Here is a 13614-nt window from a genome sequence, read left to right as displayed (position 1 = left end):
TGTTGTGTATTATCAATACGATTACTTTTCCCTTTCATTCAGGGATCTTATTTAAAAAAATAATTGCCCGATATTCAGTTGTGACAGTAATTTAAGAAATACACAATAGATATGCTACTGCACAATGCCTGACTTCCATTGATTGTATAGCATTGTGTAGAATCAAGAATACTTAAATATTGATCCATTATTAGTTAGCTTAGATAACATAATCACAATGTTCACGAATGTCAATCTTCACCACTATAATGTAACAGTCACTCAGTTGCCGTTTAACTCACAGGTGAGGCTGGGAATTTGTTCTAGCTAATGCCCTCTAGAGGTGCCATCATCATTTTGCTCTGCAGGCATTTGTGTGCAGAACTTTATTCAATTTACTTTACAAACTTACAGCAAAATTTCAGAAAACGCTTATTCCATTATCAGTTTAAAATGAGTCCTCTGGGAATTTGTCTCCACCTCTAACGTATATAAGCTGTCTGTCAGTATGTAGGTTATAAGCCATGTACTGTAGTCTCTGGAGGTAAGTTGTCATGGAGAATCGATCAGTGCAGAGCTTGGCACGTATATCTGCGTCACTGCAGACGAGCCCATAAACCAGCTTAGCTCAGATTACCCCTGTATGTGCAGTGACACTCACATTCACAAATACACAAGCGCATGGACACAACTCTACCTGGCTATTGTTAGTTTATGGACACATTAGTTCATGTGAGCAAAGAAATGTAAGAAGAAGAAAAAGTCATACAGAGCACTTTTCATTTCCCTGGGTGGAAAAGCTTAGTGTAGACGTTACACCAGTTTCAAGCCCTGCGACATCTTTCTGACGTGTGCAGAAGATAGTTTCACTTCTTGGTTTGGTTTCTTCTGACTATCATAAGGTAGAGTAAAGAAACAAAAACGATGTTAAATTTCAGTGCAATAGAAAATATAAACTTAATTCAAACCCAGTTAACGTAAAACTTTGCGTGTATATTTCCAATGAAAGGCTCCTGCAGGCCTGTAGTTTGACACACAGCAGCGGGCCAGTCACACTAGTCGTTTTTCCCATTCAGCAACAGGCTCAATGTCAGGCTTAGTGCAGGCCCTGCTTACAGTGAAGCAGCTACTTACCTGACCTCTGACTTGTCAAGTGGATGACTACGGCTTGGTTTCCAATGTCTGACGACATCAGAGGATTGGCAAAGGGGATTTTAGTAGGACCCCTTGTCAGGTTGCCAAAAATGATTGCCATCTATTTAAAGATGTGCATGTATGTTTATTATATAAACTGCATATGCATGTAAACATCTATACGCTTGTATACCAAGAGTTTCAGTCAATGCAAAAGATTGGGCCAACACATCTTTCATTATTTTGTCCCATGCCCTTAAAGACACACTAAAGTATCTCTTTCCCCACTCTCCCCCTCTGTTGTCTTGTCTTTTGCTACAAATACATTTCCCTCCCTTCATCCTATACCGCTCCTCCTCTTTCCCATCCCGTTTTCACCATTCCTAAATGTGGAAGTTCATTAAGAGATTACAGTTAGCCCGTTAGCAGAACATGCTTTCACTGTCTTCCTCCTCACCTTTCCAAGCCCCTTGCACTAACACCTTCTACTATTTTTATTCTTTTGTCTGGATCTCCATTTCTTGGAAAAGATCCATCTGTGATTTAGAGTTTACGCAACTTTCAAGCTGTAACTGATTCATCTAACACATCCTTATCTCTTCTGCTTCTGCTGTTGCCTCTACAAGTTATATCAGAAGATGACTTTGTGACGATACTGATTAAGTATTTGAAAGTCATTGAAACTATTTTCTCCATTTACAAACATCTTCATAAAACATCTGCACTTCTCCCACAGACCTCAAGTGAAAAACAAACTCAGTTTAAGTTGTATAGGTTCATTGAGAGTGAAAAAAAGAGGCGCCTTCTTGCGTGTTTACCTGCTCAGACATTAACATTTGATTCTGATAGAAAACACAGTTGTAGCTTGGCATTGCTTCCCAAATGGAAATTATGTAACCTTTGGCTATTATTTGAAGATAATATAGCTTCTAGGAGTGAATGCGGTTGTTTAGGGCTTTCATTGTTGCCAGTGATTCACAATAAAAGGACTTCCAACCAATGTAGTGCCATATTAAGTATAGTCCAACTAGCAACTTGAGAGGCAAGAATAAAGTTGGTGTTGAGAAACATTATCTAATAAGGGAATATTAGCCGCCCTTTTGCTCTCTACGCTGACCGATTTATTTTCCAATGCCTTCTGAAACGCTAGTATAGGCAATACTACTCATACTATAAACTGAAACCAGAAAACCTCTGATACCAAGATCCAGACCTGCGCCTACAGATGCAGAATCTGTCAATAGAGATTAGACTAGAACAGAAAGTTATATGCAGAATGTATCCACAATGCATAAGGAAGTTCTGGAAAACCCCCAAAATATCATAATATTGCAAATGGCCTCAATGCCACACAATGCATGGGGTTGCCTTCTGATAAGATTTCTACAATAGGCCCTAGCCCACCCTCAGAAACGACACTTAGCAAATAGCGTTGGTCCAGACTGTACTCTTTGTAATATTAACCAGTTACAGAAAGCCAAGAAAGTGAATCATCCAATGAGCGACCATTTAAATACAGAAGAGTGTAAAACTTCCTCAAGCAGAACCAGACTCGTTTTTGGGCAACCATCTGTCATGAATGGAAGATGGCTACCCGAAAAATATATAGAATTTCCTGTTCCGTTTTTTTATTTCTGTTATATGCCAGTATTGTCGCCATTGTATTTTATTGTCAAGGAAATCTGAAGCTTGAACTCAGAGTTTCTGGTTATACTGTATATTAAGTTGAGAACCTGCAGTCTCTTAATCTGTTTTGTGCAATCCAGATTCTTTATCAGAATAATCAGAAACAGTTAATACCTCTGCTCACTCATTCTTGTTTACGTTACTTGTGTCACAATAACTGTTGCAGTTGTTAATTTGCATTTTTTTGCAACAAATTATTAATTTGCAAGTATTTACAGAACTTCCTGTTCCTGTTACTAAGGATTACATTCACATTGTCAGCATCATATATATATATATATATATATATATATATAAAGCACCTAATAGCTAGTTTACTTAATGACACTGTAGGAAAAGACAACCTCAACGGTATTTCCAATCAGTTTCAGCCCTGACCTCAACAAGAGACCTTTGTTGACCCCGCACTCAGTATAGTGTAAGCCCCCACTAAACTCTTCCACAGCCACTAATGAGATTCTCTGACGTGCCCTGCACTGTAAGCCATCCTGCAGCGCTCCTCGAAGCTGCTCTGTATGGGAGTTATGAACTTCGTAGAAAAGAAGACAGGACAGTGAAAGTGAGATTAATAGTGACTTTGCACATCACATTTTCTACCAAAACAAAAAGTAAGTCAAAGGAACACGTACACCTGTGCAAAAATATTTATCTTTTCAGTTTGTGCAAGATTTAATTCATCAAAAACAACATGACAAGATCTGATTACCATTCATTGAAAATACAAGTTACAATGTAAAAAAAAGTTTACAACGTAAACAAGTATTGGAACATAATTAAATTATTAATCAGTAATTCTGGATCATTTTCACACAGGTTGATCCATCATGGCTGAGGACAGCAAACCACTTTGACAGCATAAAAAGGAAGTGAGTTTCTCTATCTGTGACTCAGCTTCCTGCGTGACACTGTGGTTATAGAAGTCAACACCACACTGATGTTTGTGTAGATCTCACCTCCATGTTGAGAAACACACCAAAAACAAATGATGAAAGGACCATGATAACACTGAAATAAAGAACGACAACAAGTAGACTGAAACTCCTGGCCCTCAAATGTGACTAAAAGTCACGAGAGTAACAATAAATAGTTTGTAAGTTGTTAACCAGCTTTTTATTGACAATTAGGGTTTCAGTTGATTCATACTCATTATTTCCCAACCCTAAGTTAGGCCTTCTCAAGTTAGATCAGGAGTAACACCAGACTACTAACCGTATGAAAGTATTTTTTTCTGACATTTTCCTGTATTCTTGTGCATTATTCCATCATACCAGACATATTCAAGCCTTTAAAAGAAATACTGAAATAGAACAGCGAGTTTGGTTTGGTTGTCCCGGTTACTCTGAGACCAAATAACTGACATTATAACACCTTAAAGGAGGGTCATGCATTGTCTCTTATTTGAATTCAAAGAGGATTTCTGTGTCAAAATTTAGTTTTAATATTTTAATTAAAGATATTCCACTTTTGCCAGTACATGTTAAAAACTGACATTTTTAAATTGAACATACAAGTTACTGCATAAAGGGTTATACAATACGATTAAAAATTATACAAGTGGGAGGTTGGGGGTATTAAAGGGGCCCATCATTCTTTTGTCCCTGGGACCGTCTATCAAGTCAATACAGCCCAGCATGTATGCAAACACTGATGTGTGCACAATCAATTGAATTATAAAGCAAATCAAGCAAGTGCTGCAATGCTGTAGAGATGCAAATGTAGGAAAACTACAGACCGCAAAAAATCTCCAATCATGGAGATTTTCGTTTGTGTTGTTCTCTTTTTAAGTAGACAATTCTAATGCAAAACTTGCAATCTCTTTCTTAAAATTAAAAATAACAGATTCCTAGAGCATACATATTAAACACACTTAATAGAATATCACATGCACCTTTTCTAAAATAACAGAAGACAACTTACTCTTTCCTTCCACTTTCAATGGGAAACTGGAAAACCCCTGAAGTCTCATCAAAGGTCACACATAAAGGTTGTACAGTGCCATCTGCTGGATTACAGCAAACAGCCCATGCTGTTTTTTTAATCAGCTGGCGCCACATTGACTCTGTAAAAACCTCACCAGGTGGCGCTGTTTACACAGTAGTTCGTTAGTCTCACTTCCTTTCTTTCTCTCTCATTCTCACTTTCCCTCACTTTCCCACACTTTAGGCTGCTCTCAAATGTTAGCACATGTATTTGTACAGCTGTTTTAGGTGAACGGTGTCATCCATGAGCCAAGTTAGGTCATGTCGTTCTTAATGCGGTGCAATATGCTTCTGGTAATTAAAGCTTAACCACTAAGATGCACTAATCAAATGTATGCAAACATGACAAATAACCCACATTAGCTAACAATCCCCTCTTCTTTTCTCTTCACATATATATCTTGTTTGAGGGGCTTTATGGTGAGACTGATTCTATTCTGTTTTAAAGTAATGGGGGCAGCAATGGAATCAATGGTGTCTTCAAGAAGCATGACTGGTTTGATCCCTGAAAGTCTGAGTCGAAGATATTTCTTTCTTTCTGTTAATTATTTTCCATCTCTTTTGTCTTTTTTGTTGCGATGCTGTGTCAGCACAACTCCAAGGGAAAAGCATGACCTTTTTAATCTGCTCTTTGTCTGCGGTATGGATGACTCAGAAGACGTATCGCATGAGCAGAAGAGGCGCTTTGTCTCAAGCTTTGTTTTGACTCTGCAGAATGACTTATGGCCACAACATTGCAACAGCATGAACTTGTGCCATTTAGTTGCACATTAATAAAAAAACATGTAGCAGTTATCGATTATTGACATCATCCTCTGCATGTGCACAGGGTGAAAAGAAACATTTCCACAGTTCTTTCTGCATCTGTAACCTGTTTGCTTTCATCACCAGTGGGAAAACTTCCTCAGTCGTACGGTATGTTGAAATGGCACTGAAAAAAAGCCTGACAAACACATGTGCAGTGACACCCTCTTCAATCTTCTCATGAGATCAATATTTGACACTTTAACTCTGATAAGATTAAAGTGGTATTTTATGGAGATGGATTCGGCTTCAGAGTGACAAAGAGGCTCTCAGTTATAAGATCTTGAAGGAACTCCACCCCAGCTTGGTTTAGTGAAGGTCTGCTTTTGAGTTGCAGCTGCAGGTGATGTGGCAGTCATTTAGCACCGTGGTAAGTCGTTTGGCAATTTGCGCTCTATCATGAAATGTTTAGGGCGGAGCTCAACTCATGTGCTCTTCTGTCTGGATGTCTGTGTATGACCTTGGTTAACAGTGATTTAGGATGAGGTGTTCTTGCCTCAATCCCACAAAGCAGCACAGTTGTGGGCAATGGTAGGGAAGAACACAGGGAATTAAAGATAAGGAGTGAAAGAAAATTCTCTGCCGTTTAATTTAGTTCTTGGATGCACAGAGGGGAAGAAGAAAGTGAGGAGTGCATCGAGTGGTTATGAGCTGGACATCAGGGAGTGGTGGGGGAAAAAAGGAGTGGGTTGGATAGCATAAACAAAACATTAGGAACAGAGATCATAGAGCCTGGAATAAAAAAATGCTAAGTTAGGCCTTAAAGGACCACGTCACCGCCTCATAGCATCCAGCCAGCTGGCTTTATCTATCCCTGATGACACACCTAACATGAGGTTGCTTTCCTTCCAAGACCTACTTCTCACACAGGCCAATGACTCCTCTTGAGTTTCTTTCCTTTTAGGAGCATTACCTACCCCTTTACTGCTCCTTCTAAGCTGATTTTTCCCCTGTTTGTCCTCCCTCCATATGTACATCTCTCCCAAAAAATCAAAAATGATAAAGAAAACAGGACACAATGCAATATTGGTCTCCTTTAAAGAAAACGTGGGACAGTGGTGCTCTGGAGGACACAGTGCACTCTGGGATGGACTTTTTAAAAAAGTATACAATGCATTTATTTTCCATCAATCTGATTCTGCAATGGCATTCTGCTTTGTTGAGAAAAAAAGTATATCAAATTTAAGATACAGCATTGACTAATTCTGACATGGCAAAGGGACCACCAACAGCCGCCAGGGATGGTTTGAGCTTGACAATTAACTGCTCAATGATTTGATTAATTCCTGGATATGAGAAGTATTTGTTGGACTGAATTCTTCGCTAATGCCTCGTAAATTATTGGAGTGTGTTTATAATTAGAGCACTTCCTGTTTGCAACAGAAAGGAAAAGACACTTAAAGGTTCAGAGAGAAGTTTGTGCATGTGTATCCGAGTCTTTTCTTCTGGGTGTGGTGGCGTGGAAGATTTGGTAGATGGGATATCTTTCACTTGTAATAGTTCAGTCAGTCAATGTACCATGAGGCCTGCCTTTTTCCCCAAAGCTGATTTAAATGTAATTCATTAACCCACCTTGCCTTTTTTTAACCCATCATAACGTCTTCGTTAAGCTAGAAAACAGCTGGTTCAAGTTCTGTTACATCCGATGCATATCATGGCTTAAAAATGTGAATAATCAGAATCTCCTGTCTGCTGTTTCTTTTTTGTGTAACCAAACCGTGGGAACATGAAAAGTCAGACATTATATCACTTATTAAGTTATTATTCTTCTAAGGAGAAAAGGTTTTTGTGTCCACGCTGTACAGGACAGTTCTCCCTCTTCTCTCAGTCCATGCATTTATTGCCTCTTTAGTTGCTTACATTGCTCTGGAGAGCAATTGTTAGTGCTGTGCTTAAAAACACAATATAATTTAACACTTGATACATGACAGAGATGGCTGAAAAGGAAACACAAAGTTCTTTCTCACAAGTACAAAATTGAAATAATTAAATTAAATCCAGAATAACGCTGTAAATCTGAGTATTAATATTATTTGGCTCTTAAGCAGAACATACTGAAGTATGAGTAGTTTAAACCTTCAAACTAGAAAACAAGATTAGTCATATTGATTATTTCTCTTTTTTGTGTAACTTCAGTGTAATATGAGCTAAATTTTATAACTTTGAATCAAAACAGAAAAAAAATGGGTGACAGTTGAAAATGACTTGTCTAGATACATTTCTAAAAGTCAGGGGTTTAAGCACAAATAACTGCAGCATCATTTTAGTCTCCACAGCCTGCAGGGATTTCAGAAAATTACCGAAAGATGGATTTAGAACTTGAGAGAACAATTAAAGAGCACAGAGAGGTGACACGAGGACAGAAAATAGCAAATCAAATTAAAGTGAAACCTGGCTGTAGCTCCACTTGTTTGTGTGTTGTGCAGCTGTCTCTTAGACACGGAGCCAGACTGAGACGATGAAAACATACAGTAGAGAGGTTGATGATTTATCCATGTGTCATTATGTCTTCTCAATGATCCGTGCCAAACTATCTCCCACTATCTCAACTGAGGGACATTTTCTGCTGTGCCGCCAAAACAGTGAACCCCCCGTTATTAAACAAGCTGTCAAAGCCTTTATCATAGTATGAAACAAAGCTGCAAGACAAGGACTGGGGGGACTATGTTAAGGGAAGGGGGGGAGTAGAAAAAAAAAATCAGCTTGCATCAAAATGTTAACCTACATGTTGGTGGTCATATTATAATCATTTGACTACAGACCATATCTGCCAGCATTTATACTCAACATAAATCAAGATTCACAGGCTGTGTGCTGGCAAATAAAACTCAAAGTAAACCATTAAACGTGCCAGTGTTCTTTCCACCCAGATCAAGCATGCATTGTAAAAGACACATAAAAGAGTAATAAGGGAGTTGTTCTGACTATTTAATTTAATCTTCACTGCAAAGTTTCCAAGGACTTTACTTGGTTGTTTTCATCATATTCATTTTGTTGGATTTAAAACTGAAGCTACACACTGAAAAAAAACTAAAGGGTGTGTGCGTATTCTTGAATCAACTCCCAATCTGAGAGATCCCTCCCCCCCCCCCCCCCCCCCCCCCCCCCCCCAGCTAGTGGGTGTTGTGTCTGAAGCCAGATTACCATGAAGCAAAATCACCCCTGAATTACGCAGATGCAAGTAGCAAAGACTAACGTGGCAGTGTCACTTTTACAGCGTACCAAATCCTCATAATGGTGCTAACTACATACTGTTTAGCGCCGCACCCTGTGATAAATTGTTAGTTCAGCAGAAGTCCGTCTGCTACACCATCTACACCCAAGAAAAGTACCGTCCTGTAGTTTATGCCCAAAAATGTTACTCATTTTCAGACTGGAAATGTAAAACAGTTAACAGCCAGACCAAAACCAATGGCGCGTTGTATTTGATGTATATTTATTTTGTTATCCTTAGTGGTCGGGCATATTAAAACACAACAACAGTTTGGAATTTTGACTAAAGTCATATAAATGTTAATGACTGACTGACATTTTCCCCCCTTTTTTTGTCTTTAAATGAAGAAGTGAAAGACCTTGCTGAGTTATGCTTTGGACTTGTCTATAAATCTGCATTCTCTGTATAGCAATCAATGTGTGATGAACACTTTGAGGGAATTAGTTTAAATTTGGCACAAATGTCCACTTCAACTTGGGTACAAAAAAGTTTGAGATTTGTAGTCAAAGGTCAAACTGCACGTTTTTGTCGAGCTAAACTTTACTGTGAACTTTTGATATCAAGAAAACAGAGGATCATTTTCTTAAATAGTGACACTAATCTCGGTACACATTTCAAGATGGAGAATTTGCAACTTCTTTGGAGAAGTCCATTTCAGTACCTCTAAAGTCAGTTGGAATGTAGTGCCCTTATTTGCTTATGCCAAGTAGACACCTTTTTTTTCTAAATGAGGCCTGGCCTATCTCACTCCGCATTAATCTCCAGGTTCATCTGAGGATTGAATGTCTTCAGATCTGATCAGTGGTAAACATGTCTGTAGGATTTGTGATGCGTAACACTGAGTGATAAAATATGTAAATATATCAACATTACAAACAAGTGACCCTTATAATGGCAGAGAGTCTATAAACAGAGACGGTGGACCACACACTCTTACACTGAAAAAAAAAAAACGTAGACAGACGGAGAAAAACACACGCTCACCAAAAAAATCTTTACTAAAACAGTTTGGATGTCCAAGAAACACAAACACACGCCTCCTCAGACACACACATCTGCTTTGATTTGGAATAACAGAACAACAAAAACCTCCTCCTGAAGTGATAACGTGGTGACAGTCGTGTGCACACGTCTGCGAGTTCAGCGGAACATGCAGTGACAGAAGGCTTCACAGATGTCCTGTAATTGAAATTTCATCACGTTTCCAAAGTTTAGAGACTTCAAGGAAGGATGCTTAGTTTCAGAGTATGTTTAACTGATGACCAGAATCACACTGAATCCATAACACATGATAATAACAATTATCATGTGTTCTGAATAAAAGTTAATGTTAAATGAACTTCCACAGACAGTTTGTTTTACAGAGCTGAACGAAGAGTGACCGTAGGACTTGTATTCACCACTTAGCGGGTAACAAGATTCAAACTAAAAACTAATGTTGTGTTTTTTTCTTTTCTCTCCTTAAAATAAACAACTGCATATTATTTGGTGATAGCATTCGCAATGCATTACAAATAATACACAAACACTTTCTACCCACACTGAATGTCAATCAAAGCAACAAATCACTAAACTGTTTACAACTAAGCATTTGAAATGATTGCCATCTACTTGTGAAATACTAGGCATTGAAGGACAGAAAACACATTGCTTGAATAGTTAAAACCTATAAATAATCTTGTCATTGTTTGGGGGCAATACCAACTATTTTCTATTGTAATAAAGTTGGACACAACATACTTTTTCATCCATAATCAGTAACGTTAGTCATTGTCCAAACAAGCTAAAATGTAACTTAGAACATTCTCAACCTTATGGTTAATAAATACCCTTCCGCTTTAATCCACAGCACAACATTGTGTTTTGTTAGCTGAGAGCTTCACTGGCCAAGAAACTAATTCGGCCTGTCCTATAAATCTTCCAATGAGACTATCAGAGAGTCAGAAACTGAGTTAGCTCAAATTGCCTGTAACATCAATGTCCTCTCTTCATTCAGAGCTGTGTTTGATTTGTTTATCTCTCTCTGTAAAGATTGTGAAGGCCTCTATAAGCAGCTGTGGGAGGTTTACTAAGGAACTTGAGCTGAATGTCTCTGATCACATCCAATTCAAATGAAAACAAGAGTTTCTGGAAAGCTGTGTTGTAGTAAAATGATCTGATGTCTGGATTGTGTCGGGCTAATGCCGGCATGCTTGTCATCGCAGACTCCTATGTTTTGCTTTATATGAGTCTATGGAAGACTTGAAGATACTTCTCTACACTGTCTTAGAGCAAATAAAGGTGTTCCCTAAAAGCTCATTTAGGCTCAACTGTTGAACCTTAACACTCCTGGTTTAGGTAACATGGTGCATGCATTTACACCTTGCAGCACCCCTCAACGAAAATATGTTCCCAAGGGTAGCCAATATGACTGCCTAGCTAAATCCCGTGGACTTGACAAGTGGAAGAGGGAAATGCTCTTACATGAAGTGAATGCAAAAATTATTTTCTGTGCTTTAAGCTGATGCCCCACATTAAATTTGATCAATACAAGCCCATTAAATCCTGCATTAAAAAAAAGAAGAAGAAACATATTCCAAGTTAGGGCAACATTTCGTATGACTTGACACCTTCATTTGGCATGTTGGTGCTGCACTGAAAAGTGCTGCACTGAAAAGTGTTGCACTGAAAAGTGCTCCAGCACATTTGCACATCATTACTTGCTTTGTTTATGAAATAAGACACTTTAAATTGTTAAAATTCTAATGTTTCACTGATAACATGACTTCATATCCTGCATACCCTTAAGAGGCAAGACATTGTTATTGTTATTGAGACAGAGCAGTAAGTTAACCAATATTTCAGCCTATTCTTGAAGGCACTTAATGCTATGTAGCTATAGATTTCAGTGCATGAACTGAAATTCTTAGCAGAGTATAATTTTCTTTGGCAAATCATCTGAACTTTATTTGTCTGTAACACATAGACCAGCCTAAAACATGTACTGCAAGCACACATAGAAAAGGAAAATTTGGATTGGGAGCTAAAAATAGCAGGTAGTTATATAAGAAACTAACTTTACGTATAGCTTTATTGGTGAGACATGAATTCACAGGTTACACTGAGCCAGAGCATTTTCAAAACTGGTGGGAAACCTTCAGCTTTGCTGTAATCCCCACCAATGAGTTACGGTTCAAGAGAAACCAGCTAACTTCTATTAGAAGACACACAAGGAGGGAGGTATGGAGAGCCAAGATAAACCAGCTCCTCTTCTCCTCACTTGTTTCTCTCTCTCTCTGCACCTGGCTTCTCTGTGAATACTTCCAGCTGGAAGAAAAGAGAGAGCAAAGAATGGACAGAAAATTACACTTGACATCTTTTGATAAAACCGCATCTAAATAGAAGAAAAGTCAAGTTACAAAAGGGCAAGATGGCGCGCCGGTAGTGTTAGTGGTTCGTGCGCAACCCCCATACGGAGGCTTTAGTCCTCCAAGCTGACAGCCCTGGTTGGAATACGACCTGTGGCTCCTTTCCCACATGTCATTCCCTGCTCTCTCTCCTTGATTTCTGGCTCTATCCACTGTCCTATATCTGCAACAAAGGCAAAAACCCTCCAAATATTAAAAAAGGGCAGGATATGGCAGGATAGATTCATTGGAAGATGAGTGAAGCAGTAAATCCTAGCTGCGTGAGAAGAGAGGAATGAGCAGGCAACATTGAGTCATCAGCCAACCCAAGACAATAACTTGAACTGTTATCAATAGTCCTCCACAGACTTTACCCAACACATCAAAAAAAATCTTGTAACGTCAGAAAATCTGTTTTTTTCCCAGTACTGGGTTCCCACATCTTCTATTGTTTAATTGTCTTGGATAAGAATACGTTTCTTATTTTGAGATGTTTTTATTTGGATGTTAAGCCTTTAATTAAAATACCAAATTGTTTTCCAACACACAGATAAGCCTAGTGTAAAAATATATGTTTTTTAAATAAGCTTATTTGCTATCATGCCAAGAGTAAGATAAGCAGTAGATCTCTCTCACGCCATTAGAGTAAACATGACGCTAATCTGTCTGGAGACTGTTAGCTAAATTTAGCGTCTGAAACGCTACTCTGGGGAAACAGCTTATAGGCCTATTCTTCTTATCTTAGCTTGAGTTTGTATCTGACTATTCATCCAGAGATACGTTATACTACTAAATTGTTAAGTCAGTTAAAAAGAAAAAGAAGACTTTTTTGCTACGGGTGGCTAGCTAGCTGCGTCTTTTCCCTCTTTGCTGTCTTTTCGCTATAGGCTGATACAGTATGTCCTGTCCTAGCTTAAATTTAACGTTTAGCCTACCATACAAACCTGAAAGTGGTTTAAATTAGTCATATCTTTCAACAGAGAAGCTAATAAATGCATTCTAAGTACAACATTGTAATACCAGGTTATTGAGCAAAAACATTAATTAGCTTCACTGTAAACACATTTATGATTTGTTTGATTTAGCAGTGAGATGGAATTTATCATGGAGCAATCTGAGTGATTAAAATCCTCTTAGAACTTGCACAAAACATTTGATGTGATTGATAGTCATCATGACTATAATTATGCTCTAATTAAACAAAATAATTGTCTTTGAGGTTTCCGGATTTAGTTTTAATGCTTACACAGAAACACACAGGCCTTACAACATATACTTCAAAAAAATATTTAGATGTTCATTTCCTCTTCCTGTCAAAGGTCAAGATATCACTCCTTTGATGACCAATGTGCATGTTTCAGAGCATGAGAAACGTAAGCAAGCATCTTGGCAGACACACATACACTGAATTTAGAGCAGAAGTCATCTCTGC

General features: G+C 38.3%; 1 long non-coding RNA gene across 1 annotated transcript in view; it reads left to right on the top strand.

The window, feature by feature from the left end:
- Window positions 1–13614, top strand: part of LOC136182732 (uncharacterized) — a 66485-nt gene that overhangs the window by 46819 nt on the left and 6052 nt on the right. The gene's annotated exons all lie outside the window — the stretch shown is intronic.

Source organism: Labrus bergylta, chromosome 15 (assembly GCF_963930695.1).
Source record: "Labrus bergylta chromosome 15, fLabBer1.1, whole genome shotgun sequence".
NCBI classification, from domain to species: domain Eukaryota; kingdom Metazoa; phylum Chordata; class Actinopteri; order Labriformes; family Labridae; genus Labrus; species Labrus bergylta.
This window is presented reverse-complemented; position numbering and strand designations above follow the sequence as displayed.